The 13,181-nt window shown below is 35.0% G+C and overlaps 1 long non-coding RNA gene across 1 annotated transcript; it reads right to left on the bottom strand.

The window, feature by feature from the left end:
• Positions 1–3,019: 3,019 nt before the first annotated feature.
• Positions 3,020–12,007, bottom strand: LOC138365128 (uncharacterized). Its single transcript, XR_011228671.1, has 4 exons — positions 11,903–12,007; positions 11,158–11,393; positions 6,257–6,363; positions 3,020–3,558 (listed from the first exon to the last, which is right to left on the bottom strand). It is a non-coding gene; the product is annotated as an uncharacterized lncRNA (long non-coding RNA).
• Positions 12,008–13,181: the final 1,174 nt, after the last annotated feature.

The following is a 13,181-nucleotide window of genomic DNA, read 5'->3' as shown; positions in this document are numbered from 1 at the left end:
TTGTTATACAATGAAATACCACACTCTTATTATTCTATAACTCACTGACTATGCTCTGATATTTGTTCTTCAAGTAAAAATATATATATTTTTGCCTTAATTAGGCCATAATCCAGAAAATTCCAGCCTATCGATCTTTATATTTAGGAAAACATCTAATAAATTTGGAAATGAATTTTTCGTTCGCCGACAGTTGCCTGTTACTATTTAACCCTCCATGCTTTAATGTCGCTGGTCATTGTGACTTTCCCAGGATTTATATAGGTTTTGTAGTAGCATTTAGTCAGACTACAGTAATTTAACTAATGGGAAACCTCTATAGTTGTCGTAAATTAATAATAATCATTTATCAAATAATAAATTAGCAAACATATGCAACATTTTATGTTACGACTTTTCGGGTAGGCCGTTCTGTTTGTTTACAACCCCAATGGTTCAAAATACACAATACTTTTAATATATAAGTGACTAAGTATGCTCTAATATATGGTCCTCAATGAAAATTATCGTTTTTTTTTTGTTAATTTGGCCATAATGAATAAGTTTCCTTACTGTTGATCTTTATATTAAGAAAAACATCTAAACAAATTAGTATTGTGTTTTCGTTCAGATAAAGTTTCCAGATACTATTTCCTAGTTATCAATTAATGTAGGTGGTTATTTTAATTCGCGGCTACCAGAGGCTTTCTCCCATTATACAATATTAATGTACTCACTAACTATTCTCTGGTATCTGTTCTTCAAGTAAAATTACCTATTTTTTTGTTTAATTAGTCCATAATTCATAAAATTCCTTCAGGTCGATCTTTATATTTAGAAAAACATCTAATCAATTTGGAATTTAATTTTTCGTTCACCTGCAGTTACCAGCTACTATTTCATTGTTATATTTTATGTCGCTGGTCATTACAATTTTCCAAGAATTTAAACAGCTAAACAGCAAGTAGCATCTTGTTAGAGTACAGGAATTTACCTATGGAGAACCTCGATAGCTGCCGAAAATTATTAATGATTATATATGGAATTTAAAATAATGAATTACATACCATTTCGTATGTTACGTCTTTGGCGGGTACCCAGCAAACATTTTCATGTTTTTAAAACATCCTAAAAACGACATTTCATTGTTTTCAGCACGTTTATAATTACGTTTAGAAAAGGTTTTTTGAGAACTTTTATATACAACCTTAGAACGTATATAATTAACATTTCTAAAAACTTTTTTATGATCTTTTAATTACCTACATTAAAGCGTTTAGGGTAAATTAGGGTATAATAATTTTGTAATTCATATCTGAAATAGAAAGGGAGAGAAAGAAAGAAGACATATCTGAGATAGAAATGGACATCCTATATATGTATGTGTAAATTACAAATAAATAGGGTACAAAAAGAGAATTAAAATATTATATTTATTTAATTAAGAATGAGTAATACAACAAAATATATGTAATAGCTCGAAATATATAGACTATATCTATAACAGAATATAAAAGTAAAAATTTAAAAATCTATATATGCAATATGTGAACACAATAGATTTTGTGATCAAGCAGCCTGTGATTCATGTCATGCTGAGATCAGTCTGACGTTATAAGCAGTTATTGTTACTTAAAACTAAAACAAGTAAAATTTTCCGAGTATACATATAACACTATAGTTTTTCTATGACTAATAATAAAAATCTATTAATCAAAAGTTTAGGACTAATTAACTAAAAATAAAAATCTACAAGTGAATGTAAACACAATCAAGTATAATATTCATGTAGAAAGAGAAAGAAAAAGAGAGAGAAGGAAAGAAAGAGAAAGAAAGAAAGGGAGAAAGAGAAAGAAAAGAAAAAACAGTCATGTATAATATTCATATTAGCACCATGCAATATAACTTAGATTAAGTAAAAAATCTCAGACATTTTTAAATCAAATGAAATATGAGAGCCAGAGAGAGAGACCCAGAGCCAGAGAGAGAGAGCGAGAGCCAGAGAGAGAGCGCCACAGAGCCAGAGAGAGAGCGTGAGCCAGAGAGAGAGAGAGAGTCAGAGAGAGAGAGAGAGCCAGAGAGAGAGAGAGAGCCAGAGAGTGAGAGAGAGAGAGCCAGAGAGAGAGAGAGCCAGAGAGAGAGAGAGCCAGAGAGAGAGAGAGAGAGCCAGAGAGAGCGAGAGCCAGAGAGAGCCAGAGAGAAAGAGAGCCAGAGAGAGCGAAAGAGCCAGAGAGAGCGAGAGAGCCAGAGAGAGAGAGAGAGAGAGAGAGGGAGAGAGAGAGAGAGAGAGAGAGAGAGAGAGAGAGAGAGAGAGAGAGAGAGAGAGAGAGAGAGAGAGAGAGAGAGAGAGAGAGAGAGAGAGAGAGAGAGCCAGAGAGAGAGAGAGAGAGAGAGAGAGAGAGAGAGAGAGAGAGAGAGAGAGAGAGAGGGAGAGAGGGAGAGACGGAGAGAGAGAGAGAGAGAGAGAGAGAGAGAGAGAGAGAGAGAGAGAGAGAGAGAGAGAGAGAGAGAGAGAGAGAGAGCCAGAGAGAGAGAGAGAGAGAGAGAGAGAGAGAGAGAGAGAGAGAGAGAGAGAGAGAGAGAGAGAGAGAGAGGGAGAGAGAGAGAGAGAGGGAGAGAGAGAGAGAGAGAGAGAGAGAGAGAGAGAGAGAGAGAGAGAGAGAGAGAGAGAGAGAGAGAGAGAGAGAGAGAGAGAGAGAGAGAGAGAGAGAGCCAGAGAGAGAGAGAGAGAGAGAGAGAGCCAGAGAGAGAGAGAGAGCCAGAGAGAGAGAGAGAGCCAGAGAGAGAGAGAGAGAGAGAGAGAGAGCCAGAGAGAGAGAGAGAGAGAGAGAGAGCCAGAGAGAGAGAGAGAGCCAGAGAGAGAGAGAGAGAGAGAGAGAGAGAGAGAGCCAGAGAGAGAGAGAGAGAGAGCCAGAGAGAGAGAGAGAGAGCCAGAGAGAGAGAGAGAGAGCCAGAGAGAGAGAGAGAGAGCCAGAGAGAGAGAGAGAGAGAGAGCCAGAGAGAGAGACCAAGAGAGCCAGAGAGAGCCAGAGAGAGAGAGAGAGAGCCAGAGAGAGAGAGAGCCAGAGAGAGAGAGAGAGAGCAAGAGAGCCAGAGAGAGAGAGAGAGACAGACAGAGACAGAAAGACACACACACAACAAAAGAGGAGATAGAACAAAATTAAGGCAAGGAGAGAGAAGACAGAACAGAAACAACAGAGAGAGGAGGGAAATGAGAAATCATTGAAGAGAAGGGGAAGAGAAACACAAGATAAGAAAAAGATACAAGAAAAATATACAAGATAAAAATGACATAAATGAATACCACAAATATAAAAAGTAAAGGAAGAGAGAAGCTAGAAGAGACAGGAAACGAGAGGTGTTAGAAGAGAGGAGGAAAGGAGAGATTAAAAGACAAGAAAAACAGGAGAGAAACGTAAAAGAAATAAAAAAAAGGGACATTTGTGAGGAGAGAAAATAAAGAGACCAGAGAAGACCATATATCAAGAGTGTGAGGATAAAGACTTATATATTTTCTTAGTAGACATCCTCTGGCTCTTGTTGCCCCTCTTGTATACGAATTGTACTTGCAAGTTTTCCCTGAAAAGATATTAACAAAATTAATATTTAATTATTTATTTATATAAATTACACACACACAAACTTAATATATATATATATATATATATATATATATATATATATATATATATATATATATATATATATATATATAATATATATAGACCAGAGACCAATTATATATATATATATATATATATATATATATATAATTTCGTAAACCTCACCCTGTAAACATTCATGTTTCTACATGTTAAACAAGCTACGAGGATGAGGGAAGGGGATGTTCCCTCCATGCTGGATATTATATTTACCAGGAAAGAGAAAGATATATTTATCATTCAGTACCTCCCTCCTTTGGTACCTCCCTCCTTTTACCCAAGTGACATGGTCACTTGGGTAAAAGTGACCATGTCTTTTTGGGAATAAAGTATGCAATGCATTATAATCTGGAAGAAAATGAGCTTGAAGCAGTTGAAAAACCTGACTTGTGGAGAGGTCATTATGGGGAACTCAGATATTTCCTTAAGGAATTTGACAAACACTTGCTGTTAGGACATGAAGTAAATGAGATGTATGTCAAGTTTTGTGAAATATATGATAATGGCACAACAAAATTTATACTAAAGCAGAGATGCAGAACTAGGAAAAGGGGAAAAATTGCCCAAACATACAAGCAATACAAAGATGCGAGAAACAACAATAGCAGTAAGGAGAGGGGCAGAAAGACTGACTTTCGGTCATATTCAACAACACAAATATACATACACACACACACATTATTGGAAAAAATTGGAATTGGAATATTGGAAAAAATAATTAAAACTAAATGGGTAGAACACCTGGAGAGAAATGATATAATTTCAGACAGACAGTATGGTTTTCGATTTGGAAGATCCTGTGTATCGAATTTACTCAGTTTCTATGATCGAGCAACAGATATATTACAGGAAAGAGATGGTTGGGTTGACTGCATCTATTTGGACCTAAAAAAGGCATTCGACAGTTCCACATAGAGAGGTTGTTCTGGAAACTGGAAAATATTGGAGGGGTGACAGGTAAGCTTCTAATATGAATGAAAAATTTTCTGACATAGAAAAATGAGGGCAGTAATCAGAGGCAATGTATCGGACTGGAGAAATGTCACAAGTGGAGTACCACAGGGTTCAGTTCTTGCACCAGTGATGTTTATTGTCTACATAAATGATCTACCAGTTGGTATATAGAATTACATGAACATGTTTGCTGATGATGCTAAGATAATAGGAAGGATAAGAAATTTAGATGATTGTCATGCCCTTCAAGAAAACCTGGATAAAATAAGTATATGGAGCACCACTTGGCAAATGGAATTTAATGTTAATAAATGCCATGTTATGGAATGTGGAACAGGAGAACATAGACCCCACACAACCTATACATTATGTGAGAAATCTTTAAAGAATTCTGATAAAGAAAGAGATCTAGGGGTAGTTCTAGATAGAAAACTATCACCTGAGGACCACATAAAGAATATTGTGCGAGGAGCCTATGCTACGCTTTCTAACTTTAGAATTGCGTTTAAATACATGGATGGTGATATACTAAAGAAATTGTTCATGACTTTTGTTACGCCAAAGCTAGAATATGCAGCTGTTGTGTGGTGCCCAACAACAGAAGTTGGCCCATATCTTAAGAAGCACATCAACAAACTGGAAAAGGTGCAAAGACATGCTACTAAGTGGCTCCCAGAACTGAAGGGCAAGAGCTACGAGGAGAGGTTAGAGGCATTAAATATGCCAAAACTAAAAGACAGAAGAGGTGATATGATCACTACATACAAAATAGTAACAGGAATTGATAAAATCGACAGGGAAGATTTCCTGAGACCTGGAACTTCAAGAACAGGAGGTCATAGATTGAAACTAGCTTAACACAGATGCTAAAGAAATATAAGAAAATTCACTTTCGCAAATAGAGTGGTAGACGGTTGGAACAAGTTAGGTGAGAAGGTGGTGGAGGCCAAGACTGTCAGTAGTTTCAAAGCGTTATATGACAAAGAGTGCTGGGAAGACGGTCTCATCCTTTAACTACACTTAGGTAATTACACACACACACACACATACATATTATATATATATATATATATATATATATATATATATATATAATATATATATATATATATATATGTATATATATATATATATATATATATATATATATATATATATATATATATATATATATATATATATATATATATATATATGTCGTACCTAGTCGCCAGAACGCACTTTTCAGCCTACTATGCAAGGCCCGATTTGCCTAATAAGCCAAGTTTTCATGAATTAATATATTTTCTCTATTTTTTTTCTTATGAAATGATAAAGCTATCCATTTCATTTTGTATGAGGTCAATTCTTTTTTTATTGGAGTTAAAATTAATAGAGATATATGACCGAACCCAACCTATCTTTATAGGTTAGGTTAGGTAGCTGAAAATGTTAGGTTAGGTAGTCGAAAAAACATTAATTCAAGAAAACTTGGCTTATTAGGCAAATCGGGCCTTGCATAGTAGGCTGAGATGTGCGTTCTGGCTACTAGGTACGACACATTATATATATATATTTATATATATATATATATATATATATATATATATATATATATATATATATATATATATATCGGACAATTAGTAAAAAAAAAAAAAAAAAAATTTAAATTTTTTTACCTTGTACCTAGATCCACCAGGCCTGTTTGGTGCCTGTTTCAGTACTTCAGACATCTGGAAGGTCACATCCTCCTCCTCAACTTGTGGATGTGCGTTGATAGATGATTCTGTAAAATTAAGTTATTTATATAATAATAAATTCAGTATAACAATAATATTCTGTAAAATTAAAAGTAATTTATACATCAATCAGATAAAACTCTCCAGAGATGGTGATACACAACATATAAAGGACAAGTTTCAGAACAAAATATGCATTTAGGAATAAGGTTTTGTACATGTAGGTAGCACATGAGAAAATAAGTGGAAGGTGATCAAGTTTATATTAACATGTTAATGACTTTGTTAAGGCTTTGCAAGAATGAAAAAATATTAATAATATAATATCACCTACCAATTAATTGTACATCATTTATAAGTCAATTATTTGCATTATTATTATTCAATACTAATGATATAAAAATGCATTTTGTAATCTACTATTTATGCAAGTATTAAGCACAGGATCATGAAATAAACTGCAAAATACTGTAATGGATAAACCAATTAAGTTTACATTTTCCTATAGCTAAGTCAGTCAGTTCTATTAGCAGCAGAGAACAATTATGCCCAACCTCTATTAAATGAAACAATCTTAAGAGCAAGTGATAGAAATATAATCATTTATGCTTGGGATTATGGAATGGTTCCAAATATGAAAAATATTAAGGTTTTTGGTTAAAATTTTTTAACTTAAAATTTACATTTTTAAGTGAATTTTAAACTTTAAAAAAATTATTTAATTTTTTGGTTACTTACTTAAAATAACATTATATAGTTCTTGTTTTTGTAGAAATGCCAATTTCTTCTTTTGCCCTTCCAGACTGTATAGTGACCACAGGCCGTTTGTTCATATCTTCATTATTCTTCGAACTGTGGTTGCACAATCAGACCCACGTACACTGGTTAAAAGCATCACCTAAAAGCAACAACAAAAATGTAGTACACTGACGAATTTTGAATATATATATATATATATATATATATATATATATATATATATATATATATATATATATATATATATATATATATATATATATATATATATATGTATATATATATATATATATATATATATATATATATATATATATATATATATATATATATATATTAGTTGATTTTATACCCGCATTAGGTCAGGTGATAATACAATGAAGGTGAAAACATGGGGGGATACATAAGGGATAAACATAGGGGCTGCAGAAGGCTTATTGGCCCATACGAGGCATCTCCTATCTAAACACAAAGATTAATCCAGTGTAATTGGCCTGTTATGTTGTAACATAACATAATATATATATATATATATATATATATATATATATATATATATATATATATATATATATATATATATATATATATATATATATATATATATATATATATATATATATATATATATATATATGTGTATATATATATATATATATGTATGCCATATACATATATATGCTATGTTGTATGCTACAACTTGGCTGATAATAAAGCCATTCACAACTGCAGGCCTAATAAAAAAAGGAGGTGGCATAGCAATATCTTACAAAGATACCTTCATCTGCAATAGTCTCATTAGTAATAGAGACGACTATTGTGAATATACCTTTGCCAAGTTCTCCAGTAAATCCCTTAAATCCTCCTTGACTATAAGTGCCATCTATAGATTTCCCAATACCGACATAGCTTCATTCTCAGATAACGTAAGGAATCTTATCATAAATAACAATCTCAACAAAAATCAAACCAACTTAGTGGTTTGTAATGGTGAACAAAACATGCAGATACTTATATATAACCTGTGAATAGAGTGTAATAACACCAAAACTATTTGTTTATTGTTTTATGACCATAATAATTGAATCACTAATATGATTCACTAATATATAATCCTAATAATAATCACTAATATATAATCCATTGAGCATGCTGCATCTCTTTCAGTCTCTTTGCAATTTGAACAAGAGGGTTTTTAATTGATCGAACCATATTCTTAAAGTAAAGTAAATGAGATGTATTCCATATTTTGCAAAATATACGATGAAGGCACACAAACATTCATACCAAAACTGAAGGGCAGGATTTATGAGGAGACATTAGAGGCATTAAATATTCCAAACTAGAAGACAGAAGGAAAAGAGGAGATATGATCACTACGTACAAAACAGTAACAGGAATTGATAAACTTGATAGGGAAGATTTCCCGAGACCTGGAATTTCAAGAACAAGAGGTTATAGATTTAAACGAACTAAACAAAGATGCCGAAGAAATGTAAGACAATTCACTTTTGCAAACAGAATGGTAAACGGTTGGAACATGTTAGGTGAGAAGGTGGTGGAGGCCAAATCCGTCAAAAGTTTCAAAGCATTATTTGACAAAAAGTGCTGGGAAAATGGGACACCACGAGTGTAGCTCTCCATCCATCTGATTGATAACCCAAATGAATTTTTCATGGATATGATACCAACATCAAATCATAAATCAGATGTGATCCTATCCCCACTGGATTTTGAAGAAGCCATAGACAGTATGCCTATGCACTCTGCACCAGGCCCTGACTCTTGGAACTCTATATTCATCAAGAACTGTAAAAAACGTTATCGCAGGCCCTTCACATTCTTTGGAGACAAAGCCAAGATACTGGCATTATCCCTGACATACTAAAAACAGCAGAGATAGCACCGCCCCATAAAGGAGGAAATAAGGCAGAGGCAAAAAACTACAGACCGATAGCACTAACATCGCACATCATAAAAATCTTTGAGAGAATGCTAAGAAGTAAGATCACAAAATACATGGAATCACAGCATCTCCATAACCCCAGACAACATGGTTTCAGAACAGGGCGCTCTTGCCTATCACAGTTGCTGGACCACTCTGACATGGCACTAGATGCCATGGAAGACAAACAAAACGCTCTGACAAAAAAAAGCCTTTGACAAATGTGACCATTGTGTTATTGCACATAAAATGCGTTCAAAAGGAATTACCGGAAAAATAGGCAGATGGATATACAACTTCCTGACTAATAGAACCCAATGTGTAGTAGTCAACAAAATAAAATCTGGACCATCAACCGTAAAGAGCTCAGTCCCCAAGCGTACTGTGCTTGCTCCAATACTTTTTCTCATCCTCATATCGGACATAGACAAGGACACAACCTATAGTACTTGATCATCCTTTGCAGATGACACTAGAATCTTCACGAGAGTAGGCAACATAGAGGACACGGCAAACCTCCAATCAGATGTAAATCAGGTCTTTCTATGGGCTACAGAAAATAACATGGTGATTAACGAACATAAGTTTCAGCTCATGCGCTATGGAAAAAATAAAAAATATAAAAACGGAAACCACTTACAAAACTCAGTCAAATCATAACATTGAACAGAAAAGCAACGTAAAGGATTTGGGTGTACTGATGTCAGAAGGCCTTACATTTAAAGAACACAATAAAGTAGCCGTCACAACTGCAAGAAAAATGACAGGATAGATAACAAGAACTTTTCACACTAGAGATGCTATACCGATGATGATAGTTTTCAAGACGCTAGTGCTCTCTAGAGTGGAATACTGCTGCATAATGAAAGCCCCTTTCAAAGCTGGAGAAATTACTGACCTATACTTATGCATTTATCTTCGGTTTAACACAACAGGCACCAGACACACGCTAGGCATCATACACACTAGGATAAAACAAACATTAGGCCAGAAGTCAGAAAAGAATTCAAAGAATTTTACTGGAAAGGCTTGCTGTTAGGAAAGGAAGTAATTGAGATGAATTAATGCACAGTATGTCAATTTTGTGAAATATATGATAAAGGAACAAAAACATTTATACCAAAACAAAGATGCAGAACTAGGAAACAGGATTTGTTCAACTGAAATTTCAAGACGGACAGAGACCAAAAGACACAAAAATGGAATCAATATACGAAGAGGCCAAACCCCCAAACATACCAGTAATACAAAGAGAAACAACTACACGGCAGTGAGGAGAGAGGCAGAAAGAAATTTTGAAAAAAAGGAACAAACAAATGTAAAGTAGAACAAATCATATTCTATAAATACAGCAACAACCAATTGCAGGTAAAGGATAATATTCAGAGCTTTTAAATGCATGGATGGCGAAATACTCAAGAAATTGTTCACGACTTTTGTTAGACCAAAGTTGGAATATGCAGCGGTTGTATGGTGCCCATATCTTAAGAAGCACATAAACAAACTGGAAAAGGTGCAAAGACATGCTACTAAGTGGCTCCCAGAACTGAAGGACAAGAACTATGAGGAGAGGTTAGAGGCATTAAATATACCAAATATACTACACAAATATATATACTACACATGCACAATAAACTACCCTACACAGGCTGAGTATGGTGTGTACAATAAATTATTAGCTAAAAGATAAGACTGAGTTTGTATAAATGGGGGTTAAGTCAGAGTGGGAAAATGTAAGTGGAGTGCCTAAAAACCCTGTCCTGGGACCTCTGTAATTCATAATATATACAAATAATTTAGACTCAGGTTTGATCAGCAATATTTGAAAATTTCCAGACGATACAAAAGGGATTTTTTTCTGGATTCAGGATTATTTTTTTATGGCTGAAAACAGGTTTTCAGCAATAAAAGAAATACAGTATTGCTGGAACAACCGTCGACATCTTCAAGAGAAAACCTGAACATCTTCAAGAAGTGAAGATGACCTTGAGAAGAAGTATAGGTTGGGAGAAGTATAGGTTAGGAATTGTCTCCAAAGAATTCTCAAAGAATTACTCGTTATTGCTATCCAAGATAATTAGACGAGCCAAAGCTAAATACTACGAAGATAAATTTACCCAAATAAAGAGTACCTTACCTAAAAATATGTATGTACCTTACGTAAATAAACATTTGATTTTGAAGTGCCGGACAAACAAGGCTGTGGTGGATATGTGGGCCTGAGGGGCCTGTCCAAGCAACAGCCTGTTGGACCAAGCTCTCACATGTCAAGCCTGGCCTTGGAAGGGCTTGGTGAGTAGAACAACTACCAGAACCCTATAATGCATGTATCAAGGTGTCCAGGCAGTGAGCACCACATAATGCAGTGCAGTCCTGTAAGAATAAGCACAGTAAGTATGGGCATGGAGGGGGTGCAGCAGTGGCTTGTGAAGGGCTGGAGAGTAAATGGACATGCCCAGGGGTAAAAAGCATTAGGGTAACAGAACATAGCCCATAAAAATAGTAATGACAATGAATGAATAATTATATGAATGCAATAATACTTCATATTTCAATAGGAATACTAAGCAGGATGCAAGACAAGGTACTGGTGGTGATAGTGGTTGGTACAAGTCCTCACATCCCCACAGACACCAGTAACAGCCCTCACCTCCCAACACAGTACCCTTGTAGCGAGTTAATCTTATACTCGCTTCATTATCTTATAGCATAACTAATTAACACTAATTACAGAAGCTACACAGGTGATACTTTGGTGTGAGTTGAGCGCACTGAGCGTCGGTATCGCTACACCCTTGTTCCTTAACAACCCTTTGGACCTTTATTACAGAAAAATAGAATCAATTAATTTAATAAAATATAAAATATAAGTGCTTACTTACGATAATACTATCGGTGGAACACAAAATCTTCTTCTTCTTGATAGTAGGTGCAGTTTGCATGAAGGGTTAGTCCTCGCCATGACTGAACTGACGACAAAATGGCCGATGTGTTGATATGGCGTCAGATGACGCTGTGACGTCACAGGTGAGGGACGCTTTGCGCATTACTCCCTCGTACTTAAAAAGTACTACAGGTACTTTTTGGTTTTATTTTTGAATATGGCAGAAGTTGGACAGCTTTTCAAATCATTATAAGGGAGTGAGTTCCATAGACTAGGTCCCTTTATTTACATAGAGTGTTTACATAGATTAAGTTTGACTCTGGGGATATCAAAGAGATATTTATGTCTGGTGGGGACGTGGCCATGTGTTCTATTACATCTGTCCAGGAAGAGTTTCAGAACAGGGTTTGCAGTTGGAAAAAGGGCTTTATAAACGTAATTTACACAGGAGAATGTATGGAGTGAATTTGTTTAGCATGTTTAAGGATTTGAACAAGGGAGCTGTGTTGTCTGAAGGTAGAGTTAGTTATTGTCCTGATAGCAGATTTTTACTGGATGATGATGGGCTTGAGGTAGTTTGCAGAGGTTGAACCCCAAGCACAAACGCCATAAGAATGATAGGGATAGATAAGTGCATAATAGAGTGAGAGGAGAGCAGAGTAGGGTACATAATATCTGATCTTAAACAGTATACCAACTGTTTTAGAAACCTTTTTAGTTATGTGTTGTATATGGGTGCGGAAGTTGAGTCTCTTGTCTAAGTATAGGCTAAGAAACTTTCCATCATTTTTATTGCTAATGTTTACATTATCTATCTGAAGCTGAATTGCATTTGTTGATTTGTTTCCAAATAAGATATAGTAGGTCTTTTCTATGTTTTGTGTGAGGTTTGTTGGTTGACATCCACAAGTAGACTTTTTTTAATTAATTGTTTACAACATTATTTAACAGGAGTGGGTTGGAGTCAGAGTAGATGAGTAGTATCATCAGCCAACAATATAGGTTTAAGTATGTTAGAGACATTAGGGAGATCATTGATGTATATAAGAAACAGGAGGGTCCTAGGATGCTGCTCTGTGGCACCTTTACGGTAATTAAGTGGTAGAGTGGGAGAGGTTATATCATTGATGGCTTCATATTGGTGTCTGTTACTAAGATAGGATCGGATATAGTTTAGGGCAAGGCCACGGATTCCATAATGGTGGAATTTAAGTAAGAGGTAGTTATGGTTAACAGTATCAAAGGCCTTTCTCAGGCCGATGAAGAGTTCAATTGGA

This window comes from Procambarus clarkii, chromosome 15 (assembly GCF_040958095.1).
Source record: "Procambarus clarkii isolate CNS0578487 chromosome 15, FALCON_Pclarkii_2.0, whole genome shotgun sequence".
Classification (NCBI taxonomy): Eukaryota; Metazoa; Arthropoda; class Malacostraca; order Decapoda; family Cambaridae; genus Procambarus; species Procambarus clarkii.
This window is presented reverse-complemented; position numbering and strand designations above follow the sequence as displayed.